This window comes from Phyllobates terribilis, unplaced genomic scaffold, assembly GCF_046119375.1.
Source record: "Phyllobates terribilis strain yellow unplaced genomic scaffold, ASM4611937v1 Scaffold_170__1_contigs__length_4071412, whole genome shotgun sequence".
NCBI lineage: Eukaryota > Metazoa > Chordata > Amphibia > Anura > Dendrobatidae > Phyllobates > Phyllobates terribilis.
Genome location: NW_027362930.1, coordinates 796,554 through 824,439, shown reverse-complemented (window position 1 = coordinate 824,439; position 27,886 = coordinate 796,554). Strand labels below are relative to the sequence as shown.

Sequence of the window (27,886 nt, the reverse complement as noted above, 5' to 3'; positions counted from 1 at the left end):
CTTCCTTTTGGATAAACAGACATATTAGGCAAGCATTTTGGAGCTTTCACCTAAATAATTACAGGTGGTGAGATAAGCTGCACAATATAATTGACCTTTCAGTATATTGTTGCACACACACCATCTATTTAGCAAATGCCCTTGTTATCAACAGCAGCCTTTTAAACTCACCTGAGCTAACAGGTATGTGCGCTGGTTACTCTGCTGCGCTTAAAATTTCTTTTTTGGTTTGCTACAATGCCTTTTCTGAAACGTTGTCTCCTTCTGCTGGAACACTGACTTCTTTCATTTAATGCCTGCAGACTATAAAAGAGAACCCAACCCAAAAAGTTTGGTTGATTAGTCTGTGGCATTCTGTTAAACTGTTGCTTATGGCGGTCTCTGTGAGCTTCTCAGCGACATTCAGCCAGCCAGGTATCCTGCCTGCAGTAGATGGAATGTGGCAATGGAACGCTGGCTGCGCGTGTCATAATAGGCTCTGAGCCTTTATATACCTGTGCACAGCAGCAGCCACCTTCAGTCTGCTGCTGGACAGCCAGCAGCAGCAGCAGCAGGAGAGGTATGTAATCAGGAGCCCTCCTGCTAAGGGTAGACAGCTGCTCGTTCCACCCCACCCCCCGCCTTAATTGGTTCTCCTCCCTTCCAACGGTGTTGAGGCGGGTGGGAACAGCAGGGGGTGAAGGTGCTGTGTTTAAAGAGGTGGAGTTATGCAGATCTAAAACGCGTGGATTGCAGCAGCAGCAAGCCGAAAAGTGCAGGCATGTAAGGGATCTAGAGGTTGACAACATGTCTTCTTAACGGGAGTCCAGGAGCTCATCTCCACAAATGGACTTTTCAGGATCCTTGGGTGGCTCCGTAGTTTGAAACCAATTCTGGTTATCGCTTCTCGGCCTTTTGGCTAAGATCAAGTGTAGTATCTGTTCTTATCAGTTTAATATCTGATACGTCCCCTATCTGGGGACCATATATTAAATGGATTTTTAGAACAGGGAGATGGAAAAAGAGCTTGCTCTGTCCACTCCACGCATTGACCTGGTATTGCAGTATCTCCAGGACCGGTGCACCCCTTCTTTAATGCAGTTTCTAAAATCAGAAAGAATTGAATTCAATGTTTTTTGTTCATTTTGCTTGTTTGTCGGATTTTGGGATGGACTCTTTGGCTTTGCTTTTCTTCTCCTCATTGGATTTTTCATGTTCAAAGTTGCAGAAGCCAGATTACAAGCTCATTTTGGTTCAACTTCAGCAACTGTGCATTGCATTGCCATGTAATGTGATGCAATGCTATCTTTCTAGCTCTCCCTTTTTACTTCCTTTTGGATAAACAGACATATTAGGCAAGCATTTTGGAGCTTTCACCTAAATAACTACAGGTGGTGAGATAAGCTGCACAATATAATTGACCTTTCAGTATATTGTTGCACACACACCATCTATTTAGCAAATGCCCTTGTTATCAACAGCAGCCTTTTAAACTCACCTGAGCTAACAGGTATGTGCGCTGGTTACTCTGCTGCGCTTAAAATTTCTTTTTTGGTTTGCTACAATGCCTTTTCTGAAACGTTGTCTCCTTCTGCTGGAACACTGACTTCTTTCATTTAATGCCTGCAGACTATAAAAGAGAACCCAACCCAAAAAGTTTGGTTGATTAGTCTGTGGCATTCTGTTAAACTGTTGCTTATGGCGGTCTCTGTGAGCTTCTCAGCGACATTCAGCCAGCCAGGTATCCTGCCTGCAGTAGATGGAATGTGGCAATGGAACGCTGGCTGCGCGTGTCATAATAGGCTCTGAGCCTTTATATACCTGTGCACAGCAGCAGCCACCTTCAGTCTGCTGCTGGACAGCCAGCAGCAGCAGCAGCAGGAGAGGTATGTAATCAGGAGCCCTCCTGCTAAGGGTAGACAGCTGCTCGTTCCACCCCACCCCCCGCCTTAATTGGTTCTCCTCCCTTCCAACGGTGTTGAGGCGGGTGGGAACAGCAGGGGGTGAAGGTGCTGTGTTTAAAGAGGTGGAGTTATGCAGATCTAAAACGCGTGGATTGCAGCAGCAGCAAGCCGAAAAGTGCAGGCATGTAAGGGATCTAGAGGTTGACAACATGTCTTCTTAACGGGAGTCCAGGAGCTCATCTCCACAAATGGACTTTTCAGGATCCTTGGGTGGCTCCGTAGTTTGAAACCAATTCTGGTTATCGCTTCTCGGCCTTTTGGCTAAGATCAAGTGTAGTATCTGTTCTTATCAGAGGCTATCCGGCAGAATGGAGAGATCAGAGGGATCACCGCACCGGGTCCGGGACGACACGAGGTCAAGTGCTCGCTCTACATGGACGACGTCACCGTCTTCTGCGCTGATCGTGGTTCAGTCGACGCCCTCGTCCAGACGTGTGAGAGGTTCGGCCGGGCTTCAGGGGCCAAAGTCAACTGCAGGAAGTCGGAAGCCATGCTCTTTGGGGATTGGCAGCCGGCCTCCTCCGCCCCCTTCCCCTTCAACATTCAACCGGATTTCCTCAAGGTGCTGGGAGTCTGGTTCGGGAAGGAAGGAGCAGCCCTCAAGTCCTGGCAAGAACGCTTGGCCAAGGTGAAGCAACGGATCGGACTCTGGAGCCTCAGACACCTCACTTGTGAGGGTAAGGCACTCGTCCTGCGTAATGAGGTCCTGCCCGTCTTGCAGTACACGGCGCAGGCCTGGCCCCCACACGTCACTGTGTGCAGGGCCATTACCAGGACAGTGTTTCACTTTGTCTGGGGATCCAAGATGGACAGAGTCAGGCGGGCCGTCATGTACAAGGAGCCTCGCAAGGGTGGGAAGGGCGTTCCAGATATCCCCACCCTCCTGCGATCCTCTTTTGTGTGTGATTGTGTCCGCCGGACTTTGCAAGTCAAGAATGGCTCCGCGGGCAGGTCCATGTCTCGCTTCTTCCTGCTTCCTCTTTGGAGGCGACTCGGCTGGGACAAGTGGGACAGCTCCTTCCCCTACAACTGGACGACGCCATGGTTCTACGGAGACGTCGTTCGATTTGTGGGGGAGCATCAACTGGAGGGACTCAAGCCCGACTTGTGGAAGCCCAAAACTATCCACAAGCTAATCAGAGCCAAGGATGACGTGGAGAACATCACAGGACTTCACCAGGACACGCTGGAGACTGTGTGGACAAATGTGTCGTCTGACAGGCTGACCAACGGGCACAAGGACTTGTCGTGGATGGCGATTCAGGGCGGACTGCCCGTCCGGTCATTCATGCATGCCCGGAACCTGTGCAAGACCCGGTACTGCCCAAGGTGCCCCTTCGTGGAGGAAACATCTTTGCACACTTTTTGGGACTGCGGATTTGCACAGCGCCTATTGACTGCACTTGAGGACGACCTGAGGAACTCTGTCCCCAGGGCGAGCCTATCGCACCATTCTGTGCTTTACGGACTCTTCCCTGGGGTTCATACCGTCGGAGCCATCCAGGAGGCTTGGCGCCTTATGAACTGCTTCAAGGATGCCGTTTGGGTCGCCAGGAACCGGCTCATCTTGAGGAGGGAGAGGATGTCCATCCAGGACTGCCGCAGGCTGATCCACAGCCTGCTCAGAGACTATTCCATCATGGACGGTCCGGAGGATGAGGACGAGGACTAAACCCCTCCTCCCCCTCTCCCCTTATGTGTCTTGTCTTTCAATAAAGCTTCGGGCCTGTGATTTTCCCCTCCCCATCCCCTTTTTCCCAATCCCCATCCCTTATCACGGTTCGTCGTACTGTATTGATTGACATGCTTTTTCTTTCAGATTGAGTGTTTTGTGTAGCATAGGGGTGTGATGTGTCTAGTTAGTGCGTCGTATCCTCATGCTATGTAAATATGATGTAGAATTCTGTGTGTACTGGGCTGCGGCACTGTACACTGTCTGTTAACTTATTTTTTGTGCTAATAAAAGATATATTCAATCAAAAAAATCTGTTCTTATCAGTTTAATATCTGATACGTCCCCTATCTGGGGACCATATATTAAATGGATTTTTAGAACAGGGAGATGGAAAAAGAGCTTGCTCTGTCCACTCCACGCATTGACCTGGTATTGCAGTATCTCCAGGACCGGTGCACCCCTTCTTTAATGCAGTTTCTAAAATCAGAAAGAATTGAATTCAATGTTTTTTGTTCATTTTGCTTGTTTGTCGGATTTTGGGATGGACTCTTTGGCTTTGCTTTTCTTCTCCTCATTGGATTTTTCATGTTCAAAGTTGCAGAAGCCAGATTACAAGCTCATTTTGGTTCAACTTCAGCAACTGTGCATTGCATTGCCATGTAATGTGATGCAATGCTATCTTTCTAGCTCTCCCTTTTTACTTCCTTTTGGATAAACAGACATATTAGGCAAGCATTTTGGAGCTTTCACCTAAATAACTACAGGTGGTGAGATAAGCTGCACAATATAATTGACCTTTCAGTATATTGTTGCACACACACCATCTATTTAGCAAATGCCCTTGTTATCAACAGCAGCCTTTTAAACTCACCTGAGCTAACAGGTATGTGCGCTGGTTACTCTGCTGCGCTTAAAATTTCTTTTTTGGTTTGCTACAATGCCTTTTCTGAAACGTTGTCTCCTTCTGCTGGAACACTGACTTCTTTCATTTAATGCCTGCAGACTATAAAAGAGAACCCAACCCAAAAAGTTTGGTTGATTAGTCTGTGGCATTCTGTTAAACTGTTGCTTATGGCGGTCTCTGTGAGCTTCTCAGCGACATTCAGCCAGCCAGGTATCCTGCCTGCAGTAGATGGAATGTGGCAATGGAACGCTGGCTGCACGTGTCATAATAGGCTCTGAGCCTTTATATACCTGTGCACAGCAGCAGCCACCTTCAGTCTGCTGCTGGACAGCCAGCAGCAGCAGCAGCAGGAGAGGTATGTAATCAGGAGCCCTCCTGCTAAGGGTAGACAGCTGCTCGTTCCACCCCACCCCCCGCCTTAATTGGTTCTCCTCCCTTCCAACGGTGTTGAGGCGGGTGGGAACAGCAGGGGGTGAAGGTGCTGTGTTTAAAGAGGTGGAGTTATGCAGATCTAAAACGCGTGGATTGCAGCAGCAGCAAGCCGAAAAGTGCAGGCATGTAAGGGATCTAGAGGTTGACAACATGTCTTCTTAACGGGAGTCCAGGAGCTCATCTCCACAAATGGACTTTTCAGGATCCTTGGGTGGCTCCGTAGTTTGAAACCAATTCTGGTTATCGCTTCTCGGCCTTTTGGCTAAGATCAAGTGTAGTATCTGTTCTTATCAGTTTAATATCTGATACGTCCCCTATCTGGGGACCATATATTAAATGGATTTTTAGAACAGGGAGATGGAAAAAGAGCTTGCTCTGTCCACTCCACGCATTGACCTGGTATTGCAGTATCTCCAGGACCGGTGCACCCCTTCTTTAATGCAGTTTCTAAAATCAGAAAGAATTGAATTCAATGTTTTTTGTTCATTTTGCTTGTTTGTCGGATTTTGGGATGGACTCTTTGGCTTTCCTTTTCTTCTCCTCATTGGATTTTTCATGTTCAAAGTTGCAGAAGCCAGATTACAAGCTCATTTTGGTTCAACTTCAGCAACTGTGCATTGCATTGCCATGTAATGTGATGCAATGCTATCTTTCTAGCTCTCCCTTTTTACTTCCTTTTGGATAAACAGACATATTAGGCAAGCATTTTGGAGCTTTCACCTAAATAACTACAGGTGGTGAGATAAGCTGCACAATATAATTGACCTTTCAGTATATTGTTGCACACACACCATCTATTTAGCAAATGCCCTTGTTATCAACAGCAGCCTTTTAAACTCACCTGAGCTAACAGGTATGTGCGCTGGTTACTCTGCTGCGCTTAAAATTTCTTTTTTGGTTTGCTACAATGCCTTTTCTGAAACGTTGTCTCCTTCTGCTGGAACACTGATTTCTTTCATTTAATGCCTGCAGACTATAAAAGAGAACCCAACCCAAAAAGTTTGGTTGATTAGTCTGTGGCATTCTGTTAAACTGTTGCTTATGGCGGTCTCTGTGAGCTTCTCAGCGACATTCAGCCAGCCAGGTATCCTGCCTGCAGTAGATGGAATGTGGCAATGGAACGCTGGCTGCGCGTGTCATAATAGGCTCTGAGCCTTTATATACCTGTGCACAGCAGCAGCCACCTTCAGTCTGCTGCTGGACAGCCAGCAGCAGCAGCAGCAGGAGAGGTATGTAATCAGGAGCCCTCCTGCTAAGGGTAGACAGCTGCTCGTTCCACCCCTCCCCCCGCCTTAATTGGTTCTCCTCCCTTCCAACGGTGTTGAGGCGGGTGGGAACAGCAGGGGGTGAAGGTGCTGTGTTTAAAGAGGTGGAGTTATGCAGATCTAAAACGCGTGGATTGCAGCAGCAGCAAGCCGAAAAGTGCAGGCATGTAAGGGATCTAGAGGTTGACAACATGTCTTCTTAACGGGAGTCCAGGAGCTCATCTCCACAAATGGACTTTTCAGGATCCTTGGGTGGCTCCGTAGTTTGAAACCAATTCTGGTTATCGCTTCTCGGCCTTTTGGCTAAGATCAAGTGTAGTATCTGTTCTTATCAGTTTAATATCTGATACGTCCCCTATCTGGGGACCATATATTAAATGGATTTTTAGAACAGGGAGATGGAAAAAGAGCTTGCTCTGTCCACTCCACGCATTGACCTGGTATTGCAGTATCTCCAGGACCGGTGCACCCCTTCTTTAATGCAGTTTCTAAAATCAGAAAGAATTGAATTCAATGTTTTTTGTTCATTTTGCTTGTTTGTCGGATTTTGGGATGGACTCTTTGGCTTTGCTTTTCTTCTCCTCATTGGATTTTTCATGTTCAAAGTTTCAGAAGCCAGATTACAAGCTCATTTTGGTTCAACTTCAGCAACTGTGCATTGCATTGCCATGTAATGTGATGCAATGCTATCTTTCTAGCTCTCCCTTTTTACTTCCTTTTGGATAAACAGACATATTAGGCAAGCATTTTGGAGCTTTCACCTAAATAACTACAGGTGGTGAGATAAGCTGCACAATATAATTGACCTTTCAGTATATTGTTGCACACACACCATCTATTTAGCAAATGCCCTTGTTATCAACAGCAGCCTTTTAAACTCACCTGAGCTAACAGGTATGTGCGCTGGTTACTCTGCTGCGCTTAAAATTTCTTTTTTGGTTTGCTACAATGCCTTTTCTGAAACGTTGTCTCCTTCTGCTGGAACACTGACTTCTTTCATTTAATGCCTGCAGACTATAAAAGAGAACCCAACCCAAAAAGTTTGGTTGATTAGTCTGTGGCATTCTGTTAAACTGTTGCTTATGGCGGTCTCTGTGAGCTTCTCAGCGACATTCAGCCAGCCAGGTATCCTGCCTGCAGTAGATGGAATGTGGCAATGGAACGCTGGCTGCGCGTGTCATAATAGGCTCTGAGCCTTTATATACCTGTGCACAGCAGCAGCCACCTTCAGTCTGCTGCTGGACAGCCAGCAGCAGCAGCAGCAGGAGAGGTATGTAATCAGGAGCCCTCCTGCTAAGGGTAGACAGCTGCTCGTTCCACCCCACCCCCCGCCTTAATTGGTTCTCCTCCCTTCCAACGGTGTTGAGGCGGGTGGGAACAGCAGGGGGTGAAGGTGCTGTGTTTAAAGAGGTGGAGTTATGCAGATCTAAAACGCGTGGATTGCAGCAGCAGCAAGCCGAAAAGTGCAGGCATGTAAGGGATCTAGAGGTTGACAACATGTCTTCTTAACGGGAGTCCAGGAGCTCATCTCCACAAATGGACTTTTCAGGATCCTTGGGTGGCTCCGTAGTTTGAAACCAATTCTGGTTATCGCTTCTCGGCCTTTTGGCTAAGATCAAGTGTAGTATCTGTTCTTATCAGTTTAATATCTGATACGTCCCCTATCTGGGGACCATATATTAAATGGATTTTTAGAACAGGGAGATGGAAAAAGAGCTTGCTCTGTCCACTCCACGCATTGACCTGGTATTGCAGTATCTCCAGGACCGGTGCACCCCTTCTTTAATGCAGTTTCTAAAATCAGAAAGAATTGAATTCAATGTTTTTTGTTCATTTTGCTTGTTTGTCGGATTTTGGGATGGACTCTTTGGCTTTGCTTTTCTTCTCCTCATTGGATTTTTCATGTTCAAAGTTGCAGAAGCCAGATTACAAGCTCATTTTGGTTCAACTTCAGCAACTGTGCATTGCATTGCCATGTAATGTGATGCAATGCTATCTTTCTAGCTCTCCCTTTATACTTCCTTTTGGATAAACAGACATATTAGGCAAGCATTTTGGAGCTTTCACCTAAATAACTACAGGTGGTGAGATAAGCTGCACAATATAATTGACCTTTCAGTATATTGTTGCACACACACCATCTATTTAGCAAATACCCTTGTTATCAACAGCAGCCTTTTAAACTCACCTGAGCTAACAGGTATGTGCGCTGGTTACTCTGCTGCGCTTAAAATTTCTTTTTTGGTTTGCTACAATGCCTTTTCTGAAACGTTGTCTCCTTCTGCTGGAACACTGACTTCTTTCATTTAATGCCTGCAGACTATAAAAGAGAACCCAACCCAAAAAGTTTGGTTGATTAGTCTGTGGCATTCTGTTAAACTGTTGCTTATGGCGGTCTCTGTGAGCTTCTCAGCGACATTCAGCCAGCCAGGTATCCTGCCTGCAGTAGATGGAATGTGGCAATGGAACGCTGGCTGCGCGTGTCATAATAGGCTCTGAGCCTTTATATACCTGTGCACAGCAGCAGCCACCTTCAGTCTGCTGCTGGACAGCCAGCAGCAGCAGCAGCAGGAGAGGTATGTAATCAGGAGCCCTCCTGCTAAGGGTAGACAGCTGCTCGTTCCACCCCACCCCCCGCCTTAATTGGTTCTCCTCCCTTCCAACGGTGTTGAGGCGGGTGGGAACAGCAGGGGGTGAAGGTGCTGTGTTTAAAGAGGTGGAGTTATGCAGATCTAAAACGCGTGGATTGCAGCAGCAGCAAGCCGAAAAGTGCAGGCATGTAAGGGATCTAGAGGTTGACAACATGTCTTCTTAACGGGAGTCCAGGAGCTCATCTCCACAAATGGACTTTTCAGGATCCTTGGGTGGCTCCGTAGTTTGAAACCAATTCTGGTTATCGCTTCTCGGCCTTTTGGCTAAGATCAAGTGTAGTATCTTTCGAAAAGGCGGTTTTGGATGTTGGCCGCCCTAGTAGATTGATACATTATGCACACTGGGGTTTAGGCGCTTGTTAGTACGCCAGGTGGCTAATATAGTCATCTGGTGGAAAGCATGGCCCCCCAGGATCGACGCCATTGGGCCGGGGAAGATCGAAAGCCCGAAGTGTGAAGTGCCCCAGGAGTGGTGACCCTGGGGTGCCTCAACTCACTGGGATTGGGAACCCCACTTGAGTTTATGGCACATTTGCACTAGCACTTCAATATTTCTTTCTTCACACACACCCTTATTCCGGGCCTTCTGGCCTTAGGATGGGGAATTTTTCAATTCCCGGTCGAAGGTCCAGGCAGTATTATACTGTGAAACCTTCACTATTTATTTAATTTTTTTGTCACTGTGTGTCCACTTTTTCACGTGTGTCCACGTCCTTACTAGGATTTTGTCGGAATGCGGTTCCCTTACGGGTTCCTCTCTTGGCAGTTCTAGGGGGGGAGTGTGTGGCCATCAGGTTCCGCTCCCCCCTGAACCCCCCTGGCTCTCCTCTTTCTGGAGGAGAGCGTTGTTGGCTCCCCTCTTCCGGGAGGGGAGCACAGTCTTTGGCTCCCAGTGCCTTGCTCGGGTGAGAACTCGGGCAGGTGCTGGGGGTAAGATTGGGTCGCCTCTGGCTCCGGCTGGAGGTGGCTATTTGTCCCTGTTCCTCGCTGTGGCCTTCTGGCTCGGAGGGACGGGGAATGGTTTGGGGGACTCTTCTCCTTTTGGAGAGGGTTTCAAGAAGACCAGCATCCTAGTGCACTTTTTTTGTGGCACTTGTCACTTTTTTAAGCGCACTCGGGTTTTGTACACGAATTCGGGCTTTCGAAAAAAAAAAAAAAAAAAAAAAAAATCTGTTCTTATCAGTTTAATATCTGATACGTCCCCTATCTGGGGACCATATATTAAATGGATTTTTAGAACAGGGAGATGGAAAAAGAGCTTGCTCTGTCCACTCCACGCATTGACCTGGTATTACAGTATCTCCAGGACCGGTGCACCCCTTCTTTAATGCAGTTTCTAAAATCAGAAAGAATTGAATTCAATGTTTTTTGTTCATTCTGCTTGTTTGTCGGATTTTGGGATGGACTCTTTGGCTTTGCTTTTCTTCTCCTCATTGGATTTTTCATGTTCAAAGTTGCAGAAGCCAGATTACAAGCTCATTTTGGTTCAACTTCAGCAACTGTGCATTGCATTGCCATGTAATGTGATGCAATGCTATCTTTCTAGCTCTCCCTTTTTACTTCCTTTTGGATAAACAGACATATTAGGCAAGCATTTTGGAGCTTTCACCTAAATAACTACAGGTGGTGAGATAAGCTGCACAATATAATTGACCTTTCAGTATATTGTTGCACACACACCATCTATTTAGCAAATGCCCTTGTTATCAACAGCAGCCTTTTAAACTCACCTGAGCTAACAGGTATGTGCGCTGGTTACTCTGCTGCGCTTAAAATTTCTTTTTTGGTTTGCTACAATGCCTTTTCTGAAACGTTGTCTCCTTCTGCTGGAACACTGACTTCTTTCATTTAATGCCTGCAGACTATAAAAGAGAACCCAACCCAAAAAGTTTGGTTGATTAGTCTGTGGCATTCTGTTAAACTGTTGCTTATGGCGGTCTCTGTGAGCTTCTCAGCGACATTCAGCCAGCCAGGTATCCTGCCTGCAGTAGATGGAATGTGGCAATGGAACGCTGGCTGCGCGTGTCATAATAGGCTCTGAGCCTTTATATACCTGTGCACAGCAGCAGCCACCATCAGTCTGCTGATGGACAGCCAGCAGCAGCAGCAGCAGGAGAGGTATGTAATCAGGAGCCCTCCTGCTAAGGGTAGACAGCTGCTCGTTCCACCCCACCCCCCGCCTTAATTGGTTCTCCTCCCTTCCAACGGTGTTGAGGCGGGTGGGAACAGCAGGGGGTGAAGGTGCTGTGTTTAAAGAGTTGGAGTTATGCAGATCTAAAACGCGTGGATTGCAGCAGCAGCAAGCCGAAAAGTGCAGGCATGTAAGGGATCTAGAGGTTGACAACATGTCTTCTTAACGGGAGTCCAGGAGCTCATCTCCACAAATGGACTTTTCAGGATCCTTGGGTGGCTCCGTAGTTTGAAACCAATTCTGGTTATCGCTTCTCGGCCTTTTGGCTAAGATCAAGTGTAGTATCTGTTCTTATCAGTTTAATATCTGATACGTCCCCTATCTGGGGACCATATATTAAATGGATTTTTAGAACAGGGAGATGGAAAAAGAGCTTGCTCTGTCCACTCCACGCATTGACCTGGTATTGCAGTATCTCCAGGACCGGTGCACCCCTTCTTTAATGCAGTTTCTAAAATCAGAAAGAATTGAATTCAATGTTTTTTGTTCATTTTGCTTGTTTGTCGGATTTTGGGATGGACTCTTTGGCTTTGCTTTTCTTCTCCTCATTGGATTTTTCATGTTCAAAGTTGCAGAAGCCAGATTACAAGCTCATTTTGGTTCAACTTCAGCAACTGTGCATTGCATTGCCATGTAATGTGATGCAATGCTATCTTTCTAGCTCTCCCTTTTTACTTCCTTTTGGATAAACAGACATATTAGGCAAGCATTTTGGAGCTTTCACCTAAATAACTACAGGTGGTGAGATAAGCTGCACAATATAATTGACCTTTCAGTATATTGTTGCACACACACCATCTATTTAGCAAATGCCCTTGTTATCAACAGCAGCCTTTTAAACTCACCTGAGCTAACAGGTATGTGCGCTGGTTACTCTGCTGCGCTTAAAATTTCTTTTTTGGTTTGCTACAATGCCTTTTCTGAAACGTTGTCTCCTTCTGCTGGAACACTGACTTCTTTCATTTAATGCCTGCAGACTATAAAAGAGAACCCAACCCAAAAAGTTTGGTTGATTAGTCTGTGGCATTCTGTTAAACTGTTGCTTATGGCGGTCTCTGTGAGCTTCTCAGCGACATTCAGCCAGCCAGGTATCCTGCCTGCAGTAGATGGAATGTGGCAATGGAACGCTGGCTGCGCGTGTCATAATAGACTCTGAGCCTTTATATACCTGTGCACAGCAGCAGCCACCTTCAGTCTGCTGCTGGACAGCCAGCAGCAGCAGCAGCAGGAGAGGTATGTAATCAGGAGCCCTCCTGCTAAGGGTAGACAGCTGCTCGTTCCACCCCACTCCCCGCCTTAATTGGTTCTCCTCCCTTCCAACGGTGTTGAGGCGGGTGGGAACAGCAGGGGGTGAAGGTGCTGTGTTTAAAGAGGTGGAGTTATGCAGATCTAAAACGCGTGGATTGCAGCAGCAGCAAGCCGAAAAGTGCAGGCATGTAAGGGATCTAGAGGTTGACAACATGTCTTCTTAACGGGAGTCCAGGAGCTCATCTCCACAAATGGACTTTTCAGGATCCTTGGGTGGCTCCGTAGTTTGAAACCAATTCTGGTTATCGCTTCTCGGCCTTTTGGCTAAGATCAAGTGTAGTATCTGTTCTTATCAGTTTAATATCTGATACATCCCCTATCTGGGGACCATATATTAAATGGATTTTTAGAACAGGGAGATGGAAAAAGAGCTTGCTCTGTCCACTCCACGCATTGACCTGGTATTGCAGTATCTCCAGGACCGGTGCACCCCTTCTTTAATGCAGTTTCTAAAATCAGAAAGAATTGAATTCAATGTTTTTTGTTCATTTTGCTTGTTTGTCGGATTTTGGGATGGACTCTTTGGTTTTGCTTTTCTTCTCCTCATTGGATTTTTCATGTTCAAAGTTGCAGAAGCCAGATTACAAGCTCATTTTGGTTCAACTTCAGCAACTGTGCATTGCATTGCCATGTAATGTGATGCAATGCTATCTTTCTAGCTCTCCCTTTTTACTTCCTTTTGGATAAACAGACATATTAGGCAAGCATTTTGGAGCTTTCACCTAAATAACTACAGGTGGTGAGATAAGCTGCACAATATAATTGACCTTTCAGTATATTGTTGCACACACACCATCTATTTAGCAAATGCCCTTGTTATCAACAGCAGCCTTTTAAACTCACCTGAGCTAACAGGTATGTGCGCTGGTTACTCTGCTGCGCTTAAAATTTCTTTTTTGGTTTGCTACAATGCCTTTTCTGAAACGTTGTCTCCTTCTGCTGGAACACTGACTTCTTTCATTTAATGCCTGCAGACTATAAAAGAGAACCCAACCCAAAAAGTTTGGTTGATTAGTCTGTGGCATTCTGTTAAACTGTTGCTTATGGCGGTCTCTGTGAGCTTCTCAGCGACATTCAGCCAGCCAGGTATCCTGCCTGCAGTAGATGGAATGTGGCAATGGAACGCTGGCTGCGCGTGTCATAATAGGCTCTGAGCCTTTATATACCTGTGCACAGCAGCAGCCACCTTCAGTCTGCTGCTGGACAGCCAGCAGCAGCAGCAGCAGGAGAGGTATGTAATCAGGAGCCCTCCTGCTAAGGGTAGACAGCTGCTCGTTCCACCCCACCCCCCGCCTTAATTGGTTCTCCTCCCTTCCAACGGTGTTGAGGCGGGTGGGAACAGCAGGGGGTGAAGGTGCTGTGTTTAAAGAGGTGGAGTTATGCAGATCTAAAACGCGTGGATTGCAGCAGCAGCAAGCCGAAAAGTGCAGGCATGTAAGGGATCTAGAGGTTGACAACATGTCTTCTTAACGGGAGTCCAGGAGCTCATCTCCACAAATGGACTTTTCAGGATCCTTGGGTGGCTCCGTAGTTTGAAACCAATTCTGGTTATCGCTTCTCGGCCTTTTGGCTAAGATCAAGTGTAGTATCTGTTCTTATCAGTTTAATATCTGATACGTCCCCTATCTGGGGACCATATATTAAATGGATTTTTAGAACAGGGAGATGGAAAAAGAGCTTGCTCTGTCCACTCCACGCATTGACCTGGTATTGCAGTATCTCCAGGACCGGTGCACCCCTTCTTTAATGCAGTTTCTAAAATCAGAAAGAATTGAATTCAATGTTTTTTGTTCATTTTGCTTGTTTGTCGGATTTTGGGATGGACTCTTTGGTTTTGCTTTTCTTCTCCTCATTGGATTTTTCATGTTCAAAGTTGCAGAAGCCAGATTACAAGCTCATTTTGGTTCAACTTCAGCAACTGTGCATTGCATTGCCATGTAATGTGATGCAATGCTATCTTTCTAGCTCTCCCTTTTTACTTCCTTTTGGATAAACAGACATATTAGGCAAGCATTTTGGAGCTTTCACCTAAATAACTACAGGTGGTGAGATAAGCTGCACAATATAATTGACCTTTCAGTATATTGTTGCACACACACCATCTATTTAGCAAATGCCCTTGTTATCAACAGCAGCCTTTTAAACTCACCTGAGCTAACAGGTATGTGCGCTGGTTACTCTGCTGCGCTTAAAATTTCTTTTTTGGTTTGCTACAATGCCTTTTCTGAAACGTTGTCTCCTTCTGCTGGAACACTGACTTCTTTCATTTAATGCCTGCAGACTATAAAAGAGAACCCAACCCAAAAAGTTTGGTTGATTAGTCTGTGGCATTCTGTTAAACTGTTGCTTATGGCGGTCTCTGTGAGCTTCTCAGCGACATTCAGCCAGCCAGGTATCCTGCCTGCAGTAGATGGAATGTGGCAATGGAACGCTGGCTGCGCGTGTCATAATAGGCTCTGAGCCTTTATATACCTGTGCACAGCAGCAGCCACCTTCAGTCTGCTGCTGGACAGCCAGCAGCAGCAGCAGCAGGAGAGGTATGTAATCAGGAGCCCTCCTGCTAAGGGTAGACAGCTGCTCGTTCCACCCCACCCCCCGCCTTAATTGGTTCTCCTCCCTTCCAACGGTGTTGAGGCGGGTGGGAACAGCAGGGGGTGAAGGTGCTGTGTTTAAAGAGGTGGAGTTATGCAGATCTAAAACGCGTGGATTGCAGCAGCAGCAAGCCGAAAAGTGCAGGCATGTAAGGGATCTAGAGGTTGACAACATGTCTTCTTAACGGGAGTCCAGGAGCTCATCTCCACAAATGGACTTTTCAGGATCCTTGGGTGGCTCCGTAGTTTGAAACCAATTCTGGTTATCGCTTCTCGGCCTTTTGGCTAAGATCAAGTGTAGTATCTGTTCTTATCAGTTTAATATCTGATACGTCCCCTATCTGGGGACCATATATTAAATGGATTTTTAGAACAGGGAGATGGAAAAAGAGCTTGCTCTGTCCACTCCACGCATTGACCTGGTATTGCAGTATCTCCAGGACCGGTGCACCCCTTCTTTAATGCAGTTTCTAAAATCAGAAAGAATTGAATTCAATGTTTTTTGTTCATTTTGCTTGTTTGTCGGATTTTGGGATGGACTCTTTGGCTTTGCTTTTCTTCTCCTCATTGAATTTTTCATGTTCAAAGTTGCAGAAGCCAGATTACAAGCTCATTTTGGTTCAACTTCAGCAACTGTGCATTGCATTGCCATGTAATGTGATGCAATGCTATCTTTCTAGCTCTCCCTTTTTACTTCCTTTTGGATAAACAGACATATTAGGCAAGCATTTTGGAGCTTTCACCTAAATAACTACAGGTGGTGAGATAAGCTGCACAATATAATTGACCTTTCAGTATATTGTTGCACACACACCATCTATTTAGCAAATGCCCTTGTTATCAACAGCAGCCTTTTAAACTCACCTGAGCTAACAGGTATGTGCGCTGGTTACTCTGCTGCGCTTAAAATTTCTTTTTTGGTTTGCTACAATGCCTTTTCTGAAACGTTGTCTCCTTCTGCTGGAACACTGACTTCTTTCATTTAATGCCTGCAGACTATAAAAGAGAACCCAACCCAAAAAGTTTGGTTGATTAGTCTGTGGCATTCTGTTAAACTGTTGCTTATGGCGGTCTCTGTGAGCTTCTCAGCGACATTCAGCCAGCCAGGTATCCTGCCTGCAGTAGATGGAATGTGGCAATGGAACGCTGCTGCGCGTGTCATAATAGGCTCTGAGCCTTTATATACCTGTGCACAGCAGCAGCCACCTTCAGTCTGCTGCTGGACAGCCAGCAGCAGCAGCAGCAGGAGAGGTATGTAATCAGGAGCCCTCCTGCTAAGGGTAGACAGCTGCTCGTTCCACCCCACCCCCCGCCTTAATTGGTTCTCCTCCCTTCCAACGGTGTTGAGGCGGGTGGGAACAGCAGGGGTTGAAGGTGCTGTGTTTAAAGAGGTGGAGTTATGCAGATCTAAAACGCGTGGATTGCAGCAGCAGCAAGCCGAAAAGTGCAGGCATGTAAGGGATCTAGAGGTTGACAACATGTCTTCTTAACGGGAGTCCAGGAGCTCATCTCCACAAATGGACTTTTCAGGATCCTTGGGTGGCTCCGTAGTTTGAAACCAATTCTGGTTATCGCTTCTCGGCCTTTTGGCTAAGATCAAGTGTAGTATCTTTCGAAAAGGCGGTTTTGGATGTTGGCCGCCATAGTAGATTGATACATTATGCACACTGGGGTTTAGGCGCTTGTTAGTACGCCAGGTGGCTAATATAGTCATCTAGTGGAAAGCATGGCCCCCCAGGATCGACGCCATTGGGCCGGGGAAGATCGAAAGCCCGAAGTGTGAAGTGCCCCAGGAGTGGTGACCCTGGGGTGCCTTAACTCACTGGGATTGGGAACCCCACTTGAGTTTATGGCACATTTGCACAAGCACTTTAAATTTTCTTTCTTCGCACACACCCTTATTCCGGGCCTTCTGGCCTTAGGATGGGGAATTTTTCAATTCCCGGTCGAAGGTCCGGGCAGTATTATACTGTGAAACCTTCACTATTTATTTAATTTCTTTGTCACTGTGTGTCCACTTATTCACGTGTGTCACGTCCTACTAGGATTTTGTCGGGATGCGGTTCCCTTACGGGTTCCTCTCTTGGCAGGTCTAGGGGGGGAGTGTGTGGCCATCAGGTTCCGCTCCCCCCTGAACCCCCCTGGCTCTCCTCTTTCGGGAGGAGAGCGTTGTTGGCTCCCCTCTTCCGGGAGGGGAGCACAGTCTTTGGCTCCCAGTGCCTTGCTCGGGTGAGAACTCGGGCAGGTGCTGGGGGTAAGATTGGGTCGCCTCTGGCTCCGGCTGGAGGTGGCTATTTGTCCCTGTTCCTCGCTGTGGCCTTCTGGCTCGGAGGGACGGGGAATGGTTTGGGGGACCCTTCTCCTTTTGGAGAGGGTTTCAAGAAGACCAGCATCCTAGTGCACTTTTTTTGTGGCACTTGTCACTTTTTTAAGCGCACTCGGGTTTTGTACACGAATTCGGGCTTTCGATAAAAAAAAAAAATCTGTTCTTATCAGTTTAATATCTGATACGTCCCCTATCTGGGGACCATATATTAAATGGATTTTTAGAACAGGGAGATGGAAAAAGAGCTTGCTCTGTCCACTCCACGCATTGACCTGGTATTGCAGTATCTCCAGGACCGGTGCACCCCTTCTTTAATGCAGTTTCTAAAATCAGAAAGAATTGAATTCAATGTTTTTTGTTCATTTTGCTTGTTTGTCGGATTTTGGGATGGACTCTTTGGCTTTGCTTTTCTTCTCCTCATTGGATTTTTCATGTTCAAAGTTGCAGAAGCCAGATTACAAGCTCATTTTGGTTCAACTTCAGCAACTGTGCATTGCATTGCCATGTAATGTGATGCAATGCTATCTTTCTAGCTCTCCCTTTTTACTTCCTTTTGGATAAACAGACATATTAGGCAAGCATTTTGGAGCTTTCACCTAAATAACTACAGGTGGTGAGATAAGCTGCACAATATAATTGACCTTTCAGTATATTGTTGCACACACACCATCTATTTAGCAAATGCCCTTGTTATCAACAGCAGCCTTTTAAACTCACCTGAGCTAACAGGTATGTGCGCTGGTTACTCTGCTGCGCTTAAAATTTCTTTTTTGGTTTGCTACAATGCCTTTTCTGAAACGTTGTCTCCTTCTGCTGGAACACTGACTTCTTTCATTTAATGCCTGCAGACTATAAAAGAGAACCCAACCCAAAAAGTTTGGTTGATTAGTCTGTGGCATTCTGTTAAACTGTTGCTTATGGCGGTCTCTGTGAGCTTCTCAGCGACATTCAGCCAGCCAGGTATCCTGCCTGCAGTAGATGGAATGTGGCAATGGAACGCTGCTGCGCGTGTCATAATAGGCTCTGAGCCTTTATATACCTGTGCACAGCAGCAGCCACCTTCAGTCTGCTGCTGGACAGCCAGCAGCAGCAGCAGCAGGAGAGGTATGTAATCAGGAGCCCTCCTGCTAAGGGTAGACAGCTGCTCGTTCCACCCCACCCCCCGCCTTAATTGGTTCTCCTCCCTTCCAACGGTGTTGAGGCGGGTGGGAACAGCAGGGGGTGAAGGTGCTGTGTTTAAAGAGGTGGAGTTATGCAGATCTAAAACGCGTGGATTGCAGCAGCAGCAAGCCGAAAAGTGCAGGCATGTAAGGGATCTAGAGGTTGACAACATGTCTTCTTAACGGGAGTCCAGGAGCTCATCTCCACAAATGGACTTTTCAGGATCCTTGGGTGGCTCCGTAGTTTGAAACCAATTCTGGTTATCGCTTCTCGGCCTTTTGGCTAAGATCAAGTGTAGTATCTGTTCTTATCAGTTTAATATCTGATACGTCCCCTATCTGGGGACCATATATTAAATGGATTTTTAGAACAGGGAGATGGAAAAAGAGCTTGCTCTGTCCACTCCACGCATTGACCTGGTATTGCAGTATCTCCAGGACCGGTGCACCCCTTCTTTAATGCAGTTTCTAAAATCAGAAAGAATTGAATTCAATGTTTTTTGTTCATTTTGCTTGTTTGTCGGATTTTGGGATGGACTCTTTGGCTTTGCTTTTCTTCTCCTCATTGGATTTTTCATGTTCAAAGTTGCAGAAGCCAGATTACAAGCTCATTTTGGTTCAACTTCAGCAACTGTGCATTGCATTGCCATGTAATGTGATGCAATGCTATCTTTCTAGCTCTCCCTTTTTACTTCCTTTTGGATAAACAGACATATTAGGCAAGCATTTTGGAGCTTTCACCTAAATAACTACAGGTGGTGAGATAAGCTGCACAATATAATTGACCTTTCAGTATATTGTTGCACACACACCATCTATTTAGCAAATGCCCTTGTTATCAACAGCAGCCTTTTAAACTCACCTGAGCTAACAGGTATGTGCGCTGGTTACTCTGCTGCGCTTAAAATTTCTTTTTTGGTTTGCTACAATGCCTTTTCTGAAACGTTGTCTCCTTCTGCTGGAACACTGACTTCTTTCATTTAATGCCTGCAGACTATAAAAGAGAACCCAACCCAAAAAGTTTGGTTGATTAGTCTGTGGCATTCTGTTAAACTGTTGCTTATGGCGGTCTCTGTGAGCTTCTCAGCGACATTCAGCCAGCCAGGTATCCTGCCTGCAGTAGATGGAATGTGGCAATGGAACGCTGGCTGCGCGTGTCATAATAGGCTCTGAGCCTTTATATACCTGTGCACAGCAGCAGCCACCTTCAGTCTGCTGCTGGACAGCCAGCAGCAGCAGCAGCAGGAGAGGTATGTAATCAGGAGCCCTCCTGCTAAGGGTAGACAGCTGCTCGTTCCACCCCACCCCCCGCCTTAATTGGTTCTCCTCCCTTCCAACGGTGTTGAGGCGGGTGGGAACAGCAGGGGGTGAAGGTGCTGTGTTTAAAGAGGTGGAGTTATGCAGATCTAAAACGCGTGGATTGCAGCAGCAGCAAGCCGAAAAGTGCAGGCATGTAAGGGATCTAGAGGTTGACAACATGTCTTCTTAACGGGAGTCCAGGAGCTCATCTCCACAAATGGACTTTTCAGGATCCTTGGGTGGCTCCGTAGTTTGAAACCAATTCTGGTTATCGCTTCTCGGCCTTTTGGCTGAGATCAGGTGCAGTGATCTAACGGTTGCTGCCTTGGTCTTGGCTGAGAGGTGCCCGGGGTACCCGGCTCCTTGGCCTGGGGGGATCGTCTCACCTTTTGGTGGGACTTCACCCCCCTGCTGCTATTAGGGAGCTGGCTTAGTCCCCGGGCAACAAGTTGCGATCCCCAGGCGAAAGGCCGAGCCCGTGGTGACGGTAAGCCTTTGCCACTTTGGTGAGATGCCTTGTTCATTTCAATTTTCCACTGGCTCCGGCCAGATCAGGAACTCGGTGCGTATCGAGGTTCCAGCAAACCACGTCGGATATGACAACCCCCGTGAGTTCTATGTACAGATTTTGAGAGATCTGTTGAACGTGAAAGATCATGATGTTTACTGCCTGCAGGAGAAGGGGCAGAGTACATATATTCTCACGTTTTCGACCAAGGTTGCCTGCCAGCACTTTTACGAATGCGTTAAGGGCCACCGTAACAGCAAGCTGTTGGACGGAGTGATTTTTACGGGTCTCTATGGCGGAGTTGACGTTCCCCTTGTGGTATACATGTTTAACCCCCATGTGTCCACAGATGATATTGAGCTTTTTCTGAGCAGATATTGTACATCTGTCAGATTTACGGGGAACGTCAAAGGTCGGAGTGGTTTCTGGAATGGGAAACGACGCTTTATGGTACGCTTCAGACTTGACCCTGGGGGTGTAGAAGGCCTTATGCACCCCCCCTCCACAGTGGTGCTGGGAAGAGACCATGGCTACCTCTTCTATGATGGACAACCATTCAGGTGTCGTAGGTGTGGTGACCTTGGTCACATACAGAGCGATTGTAAGAACGAGCGGATGAGTCAGTGCCACAACTGTGGACAATGGGGTCATGCCTCAAAGGACTGTAAGAACAGTAAGACCTGCAGTGGGTGCGGAATGTCTACTCACCTGTTCAGTAATTGTCCGATGCGGACAAGGTCTCGTGGTGGCTCTCGGGCGCCTGCGGCTAGTTCCGCAGGAGTTCCTGCTGATGCCAGCAGGGTCAGCCCGGGTGACCCCAGAAAAAGCTTTGTGGACATTACTAAAGGTCAAAAACAGTCTGACTCAGTCGATGCTCTGTCGGTACCTTTGCGGAAAAACCCGGCCTCTGTAGCCGAGGTCACGCCTTTGCCTACTCCTGCAGGGGTCCAGGTTTCACCTGGTGGGGAGATGGCACCTTCTCAGAGCGGAAATGAGAGGGAACCAAAAAAGAGGCGAAAATCTGGAGCTGTTGGTACCAATCCAGATGTCCATCCAGATACCCCTGCTGATGCCAGCACAGATGTTGGACCAGATGTCTGCCCTGATGCCAGTCCAGACGGATGCCCTGATGCCAATCCAGATGGATGCCCTGATGCCAATCCAGACGGATGCCCTGATGCCAATCCAGATGGATGTCCTGATGCCAACCCAGATGGATGCCCTGATGCCAGTCCAGATGGATGTCCTGATGCCAGTCCAGATGGATGTCCTGGAACCATTCCTGATGGATGTCCTGTTGCCTGCCTGGATGATAGAGGTCGTGCAGTGGTTGGTGAACCTGTTGCTGGTCCTGATGGTCATCCTGCTCCGGAGATGATGTCCCTTGGTGCTCCTGGAGGGTCTGCGGGTATTCCACCTGCTGCAGTGCCTGGTGAGGATCGGGTGGATTCGGAGGATCGGATGGATCTCAGCGCCAGTGGTAAGAGAAGTCGTGAAGAGGCGCAGGAGGAGCATAACCTGCCTCAGATGTCCCGTAAAGTCTTTCTATCTAGTGCTGCAAAAATTCTCAGCCCAGAGGGGACTAACTTAATTGAGGATTTCACGGACTCAGATGAAACGGACAGTTTACGAACTGTGTCATCCCTTCCTTCACCTTCTCTGTCACAAATTATTGATTCAGATTCAGAGTATAATGAATCAATAAAAAACACCTAACATGGCAGAAATCCGTGTTGCCTCACTAAATGTGAGAAGCCTAAAGAGCCCTGTTAGACGGGCTGCTTTGTTTGCTTGGTTAATGACTCTGAACTTTGACATTTTTTTCCTGCAAGAATGCGGTATTGATCACGATTTGTCATACCCCAACTTAAAAATGGACTGGTCAGCAGGACCCTCTATTTGGTCAGGGTCCAATGAAAATAAAGCTGCCGGGGTTGGGATTTTATTCAAATGTCAAAATGTTAATGTTTTATCCATCACTGAAATAGTTCCAGGTCGTGCCTTATCAACTCATGTTATTTTAAATGGTTTTACCTGTCGTCTTATTAATGTTTATGCATCCCCAGAGAAAAATGAGCGTGCTTCCCTTTTTAATGTCATCCCTTTGTTTTTATCAGGTCCGTCCCCTGTGATAGTGGGAGGGGATTTTAACTGTGTCATGTTGGGGGAGGGGAGGAGTGGAGGTGATACTAATGGAAGAACAGACAAAACATCCAGTCTGTTAAAACATTTGACAACGGACCTCAAATTATTAGATGCTTGGAGAAAGTCCTACCCTACTGACCCTGGGCATACATGGAGGGGTAGAGGGATGTCATCTCGTATTGATTTTATTTTTTCCTCTTCTGATGTTTTTAAACCTAGGAATGCTGGTCTAATAGAAAATATTTTTTCTGATCATGTATTACTATACAATGTATTGCAAACTCCACAGGAAGCAAAAGTTGGAAAAGGTATGTGGAAATTGAATGTGCTCTTATTAGAAGACGAACTGGTAAGGGCGGAGTTTTATGCAAAGTATGAGAGTTGGAGAAGACGGAAACACCCAAATCAGAGTATGTTGGGGTGGTGGGAGTGTGTTAAAACCCGTATTAAAGAATTTTTTATTAAAATTGGTAAAAGGAAGGCACGTGAAAAAAGGAAATGTTTTAAAGATTTTAATGTCAGGATGCAAACTCTCCTTAAGCTTAAGGGGTGGGGAGTACCTGGTGTGGATGATGAGATTGCCAAGATCCAGACAGAAATCCAAAAATTCCTGGAACAAAAGGGTAAAGAAATTATATTTAATACCCGTGTGAAATATTTGGAAGAGGGTGAGACCTGCTCAAGGTTTTTCTTTAAAAAAATGAGTGACAAAAAACAAGTGATTACTGAGCTAGAAGGACAATCTTCCACTGAGGGCATTTTAGAGCATACTGCTAATTTTTATAGAGATCTTTTTAGTATTAAAAATGTTGATGAACCTGCTTTTACAGAGAATCTTAATGTTTTATCCCAGTTTTTAAATAAAGATGACCAGATTTTTTTAGCTAAAGAACTTTTACCCAGTGAAATTGAAGAGACCCTTAAGAGTTTTAATAAAGGTAAGGCTCCTGGATCAGATGGCCTTCCTATTGAATTTTATCTTTGCTTTTGGGATCTAATTAAGGAGGATTTTATACAAGTAGTTTGTGAAGCCTCTAAGGCTGATTTATTACCATATTCATGGCGTAAAAGTATGATTACATTAATTTTTAAGAAAGGTGATAAATCAAAGTTGGAGAATTGGAGGCCTATTTCACTATTAAATACAGACTACAAGATTTTAGCTAAAGTTGTTGCTGGTCGTCTTAAAGCAGTTATTAAAAATGTAATTCATCCAGATCAGGTGTGTGGTGTCCCCGGGAGATCAATCTGGGAGCATCTAAACCTAATTCGTGATCTTATCTGGTTTCAAAAAGATAGAAAACAGCCACTAGCTATTTTATCTTTGGATTTTATGAAAGCGTTTGATAGGGTCTCCCACTTTTATCTTTTTAAAGTTATGGGAAAGATGGGGTTCCCTGATTCTTTTATTCAGAAAATTGCGCTTTTATACAAACAGTCATCTGCCCGGATTTTAGTCAATGGTTTTTTAACTAGAGAGGTGGAGCTTCTTTCCGGTGTTAAACAAGGTTGCCCCATGTCCCCACTTTTATTTGTCTGCTCCATTGAGCCACTGTTGTGCCTGCTGCGTCGGGACAAGGTGGTTAGGGGCATTTTTATTCCGGGTGGGGGTGGACAACAAGTTAAAGCCATTGGATATATGGATGACATATCTGTATATGGCACTAGCTCAGCATCTATTAACAGAGCAATTCTAATTACTGAAATTTTTAGTGCTGGGTCTGGGTTTAAGTTGAATATAAATAAATGTGACTGTATGATTATGGGTCAATGGGAGTCAGATCCGCCTAGGGTTCCCACACAAACAGTAGGAATCAAGATCCTGGGTGTCTTGTTTAATCCTGCTAATGATGGTATTGAAAACTGGGATTTGGTTTTGAATAAATTAAATCAGAAGATCTCTTTATGGCAAACTCGAAAACTAACAATGGAGGGCAAGATTCTTGTAATTAAAATGGTTTTGCTTCCTATCATTTTGTATGCCGCTATGGTTTTTCCCCCTAATTCTCTGTATCTTAAAAGACTTATGAAGCCCATGTTTTATTTTCTGTGGGGATCCAAAATGGAGAAATTGAGGAGGGAGGTGGTATGTAAAAGCAAGAAAAATGGGGGTAAAGGGTTCCCTGATTTAAAATTGTTTTTATTTATCAAGTTTTTTGTATTTTGTTGCAAAAGCTTGAATAATGTTGGGGCTTTCTCTTGTTTTCTTAGATATACAACTGGGTTTCTTTTCCGAAAGTTGAACTTCAGTATGACTGTTAATTGTCCTTTTCTCTTATCTCCCCCTAAGCATTACAAGATCTTGGAGAAGGTCATTTCAGAATATGATCTGACCCAAGTTGATCGTCAGCTTTTATTTGATCAACGTAAGTTAACAGTTATTTGTAAGGGACATGAGGAGATGGAGGATGTGTCTAATTTTTCCATCTCCAGGTGCCGCCTGGTGTGGAACAACGTGGCCTGTCCTGCACTTAGCAACTCACAAAAGGATTTAGCTTGGCAGGTTGTTCACCAATGTCTCCCTACGAGAGCTTTTCAGCATCATAGGGGGCTGGTGGCTAGTGCTAGATGTCCCAGAGAAAGATGCGCCCCAAACGAGTCAGTGTTTCATTTACTGTGGGATTGCCCCTACGCACAAGAGCTATGGCAGACGGTGGGCACCCTCCTAAAATGGATATGTGGTATACAAACCCTTAATTGTGACATTATAATATATGGGATAATTAAATGCCCAACCATGAAACAAGCACGAGTCGCATGGCTTATAATAAACTGTTTAAAAGAAGCTTTATGGAAAGTGCGCAATATATTATTGTTTAAATGTGAATTTATTCCTGTCAAAGATTGTATTGGGCTTGCTCTTTGTGAAATGTTTACATACTACCTGAGAGATTGTAAAAAGATGGGAATCAATGAAGCAAAAAAGCTATGGTGTTTGCAAATTTGGAATATGTATTTATTTATGTAAATTATATGCAAAACTGTGTTTTATGCTTTTTATGCTTTTAAGTGCATTTTAATTCTGACTGTATTAGTTTTATGTCATATTTTATTCCAGTATTTGTGATTTGTTTCAAATATTGTATCGGATATGTTCTTTGTGAAAAGTTTTCATACTACCTGATTGTAAAAAGATAAAGTTAAAAAGCTATGGTGTTTGCATTTGACATATGTATTTATTTATGCAAATTATATGCAAAACTGTGTTTTATGCTTTTTATGCTTTTATGCGCTTTTTAAATCTGACCTTGTATTTGTTTTATGTCATATTTTATTCAAGTCTTTGTGATTTGTTTGTAATTTATGATGTATGTCTGATTTAAATAAAGCTTGTTTGAAAACGGATCTGTTCTTATCAGTTTAATATCTGATACGTCCCCTATCTGGGGACCATATATTAAATGGATTTTTAGAACAGGGAGATGGAAAAAGAGCTTGCTCTGTCCACTCCACGCATTGACCTGGTATTGCAGTATCTCCAGGACCGGTGCACCCCTTCTTTAATGCAGTTTCTAAAATCAGAAAGAATTGAATTCAATGTTTTTTGTTCATTTTGCTTGTTTGTCGGATTTTGGGATGGACTCTTTGGCTTTGCTTTTCTTCTCCTCATTGGATTTTTCATGTTCAAAGTTGCAGAAGCCAGATTACAAGCTCATTTTGGTTCAACTTCAGCAACTGTGCATTGCATTGCCATGTAATGTGATGCAATGCTATCTTTCTAGCTCTCCCTTTTTACTTCCTTTTGGATAAACAGACATATTAGGCAAGCATTTTGGAGCTTTCACCTAAATAACTACAGGTGGTGAGATAAGCTGCACAATATAATTGACCTTTCAGTATATTGTTGCACACACACCATCTATTTAGCAAATGCCCTTGTTATCAACAGCAGCCTTTTAAACTCACCTGAGCTAACAGGTATGTGCGCTGGTTACTCTGCTGCGCTTAAAATTTCTTTTTTGGTTTGCTACAATGCCTTTTCTGAAACGTTGTCTCCTTCTGCTGGAACACTGACTTCTTTCATTTAATGCCTGCAGACTATAAAAGAGAACCCAACCCAAAAAGTTTGGTTGATTAGTCTGTGGCATTCTGTTAAACTGTTGCTTATGGCGGTCTCTGTGAGCTTCTCAGCGACATTCAGCCAGCCAGGTATCCTGCCTGCAGTAGATGGAATGTGGCAATGGAACGCTGGCTGCGCGTGTCATAATAGGCTCTGAGCCTTTATATACCTGTGCACAGCAGCAGCCACCTTCAGTCTGCTGCTGGACAGCCAGCAGCAGCAGCAGCAGGAGAGGTATGTAATCAGGAGCCCTCCTGCTAAGGGTAGACAGCTGCTCGTTCCACCCCACCCCCCGCCTTAATTGGTTCTCCTCCCTTCCAACGGTGTTGAGGCGGGTGGGAACAGCAGGGGGTGAAGGTGCTGTGTTTAAAGAGGTGGAGTTATGCAGATCTAAAACGCGTGGATTGCAGCAGCAGCAAGCCGAAAAGTGCAGGCATGTAAGGGATCTAGAGGTTGACAACATGTCTTCTTAACGGGAGTCCAGGAGCTCATCTCCACAAATGGACTTTTCAGGATCCTTGGGTGGCTCCGTAGTTTGAAACCAATTCTGGTTATCGCTTCTCGGCCTTTTGGCTAAGATACCACATCTTGCCAGAAGGATTCTAAGCCAATCGTGCCCTTGGCCTTGAGGCATCGGCGGTGTAAAAGCCGTCTTAAGCCTCATGCTGCTTTAGGGGGCAGATACGCAAAGAAACCAAGAAGGCGATCGACCCTATCTACCTTTTGAAGATGGCATCAGCAGTAGCGGCCGCAGTGCGCTATGCCAGAGCTGGTGACCTTCGCATCAAGAACTCTTTCAAGATCGAAGTGGACGATGCATCCAAGGAGAAGATGACCTTGAAGTTTTTCGTGAGGAGAGTGCTGCTGGAGATCCTAGGAGTAAAGAGGGAAGACATCCTGGCCCTTCAAGATCGCCCCGGTTCCTTCACTTTGACTCTGGAGTCGGAGTATGCGTGCCAGAACCTCTTCCGCCAGATTCACCTGCACCTTTCAGATGAGGATCTTAAAGGACTCACCTTTGTCATCCTTTACTCCGGTGGAGAGAAGCCGCTCGTGGTTCAGATGAGCAACCCTCATGTTCCCTTAGTTAATATTATTTGCTTTCTTCAAAACTATTTCCCAGAACTGCGGTATTCCCACAAGGTCATGAATGAGGAAAACCTCTGGACGGGAAAGCATAAATTTTTTGTTAAATTTTGTGAAGATCCAAATGGCATTGGTGGTCAGCGTCATCCTCCGTCAAGTTTCCTGATCGGTAGGGAGCGGGGGCGCCTCTTCTACCCGGACATGCCCCTCTTCTGCCGGAAATGCATGTGTTTCGGTCACACTTATGAGAACTGCAAGGAGGAGGTGGCAATCTGTAAGAAGTGCTACAAGCATGGACATGCCACAATGGACTGTACCAATGAGATGGTGTGCAACATCTGC

General features: G+C 45.6%; 12 non-coding genes and 4 pseudogenes across 12 annotated transcripts; all 16 read left to right on the top strand.

The window, feature by feature from the left end:
- The first annotated feature begins 878 nt into the window (after window positions 1–878).
- Window positions 879–1,069, top strand: LOC141212013 (U2 spliceosomal RNA). Its single transcript, XR_012281832.1, has one exon. It is a non-coding gene; the product is annotated as a U2 spliceosomal RNA (small nuclear RNA).
- A 1,115-nt stretch (window positions 1,070–2,184) lies between these two features.
- Window positions 2,185–2,278, top strand: LOC141211829 (U2 spliceosomal RNA; annotated as a pseudogene).
- A 1,609-nt stretch (window positions 2,279–3,887) lies between these two features.
- Window positions 3,888–4,081, top strand: LOC141211612 (U2 spliceosomal RNA). The gene has a single exon (XR_012281580.1). It is a non-coding gene; the product is annotated as a U2 spliceosomal RNA (small nuclear RNA).
- A 1,115-nt stretch (window positions 4,082–5,196) lies between these two features.
- LOC141212012 (U2 spliceosomal RNA) lies at window positions 5,197–5,387 on the top strand. Its single transcript, XR_012281831.1, has one exon. It is a non-coding gene; the product is annotated as a U2 spliceosomal RNA (small nuclear RNA).
- A 1,115-nt stretch (window positions 5,388–6,502) lies between these two features.
- Window positions 6,503–6,693, top strand: LOC141212009 (U2 spliceosomal RNA). Its single transcript, XR_012281830.1, has one exon. It is a non-coding gene; the product is annotated as a U2 spliceosomal RNA (small nuclear RNA).
- Window positions 6,694–7,808: 1,115 nt separating this feature from the next.
- LOC141212008 (U2 spliceosomal RNA) lies at window positions 7,809–7,999 on the top strand. Its single transcript, XR_012281829.1, has one exon. It is a non-coding gene; the product is annotated as a U2 spliceosomal RNA (small nuclear RNA).
- A 1,115-nt stretch (window positions 8,000–9,114) lies between these two features.
- On the top strand, window positions 9,115–9,206 carry LOC141211877 (U2 spliceosomal RNA; annotated as a pseudogene).
- Window positions 9,207–10,002: 796 nt separating this feature from the next.
- Window positions 10,003–10,192, top strand: LOC141211794 (U2 spliceosomal RNA). Its single transcript, XR_012281711.1, has one exon. It is a non-coding gene; the product is annotated as a U2 spliceosomal RNA (small nuclear RNA).
- A 1,115-nt stretch (window positions 10,193–11,307) lies between these two features.
- On the top strand, window positions 11,308–11,498 carry LOC141212007 (U2 spliceosomal RNA). The gene has a single exon (XR_012281828.1). It is a non-coding gene; the product is annotated as a U2 spliceosomal RNA (small nuclear RNA).
- A 1,115-nt stretch (window positions 11,499–12,613) lies between these two features.
- Window positions 12,614–12,804, top strand: LOC141211480 (U2 spliceosomal RNA). Its single transcript, XR_012281453.1, has one exon. It is a non-coding gene; the product is annotated as a U2 spliceosomal RNA (small nuclear RNA).
- Window positions 12,805–13,919: 1,115 nt separating this feature from the next.
- LOC141212006 (U2 spliceosomal RNA) lies at window positions 13,920–14,110 on the top strand. The gene has a single exon (XR_012281827.1). It is a non-coding gene; the product is annotated as a U2 spliceosomal RNA (small nuclear RNA).
- A 1,115-nt stretch (window positions 14,111–15,225) lies between these two features.
- On the top strand, window positions 15,226–15,416 carry LOC141212005 (U2 spliceosomal RNA). The gene has a single exon (XR_012281826.1). It is a non-coding gene; the product is annotated as a U2 spliceosomal RNA (small nuclear RNA).
- Window positions 15,417–16,530: 1,114 nt separating this feature from the next.
- Window positions 16,531–16,622, top strand: LOC141211850 (U2 spliceosomal RNA; annotated as a pseudogene).
- A 789-nt stretch (window positions 16,623–17,411) lies between these two features.
- Window positions 17,412–17,595, top strand: LOC141211654 (U2 spliceosomal RNA). The gene has a single exon (XR_012281610.1). It is a non-coding gene; the product is annotated as a U2 spliceosomal RNA (small nuclear RNA).
- A 1,114-nt stretch (window positions 17,596–18,709) lies between these two features.
- Window positions 18,710–18,900, top strand: LOC141212003 (U2 spliceosomal RNA). The gene has a single exon (XR_012281823.1). It is a non-coding gene; the product is annotated as a U2 spliceosomal RNA (small nuclear RNA).
- Window positions 18,901–25,723: 6,823 nt separating this feature from the next.
- LOC141211690 (U2 spliceosomal RNA) lies at window positions 25,724–25,896 on the top strand (annotated as a pseudogene).
- Window positions 25,897–27,886: the final 1,990 nt, after the last annotated feature.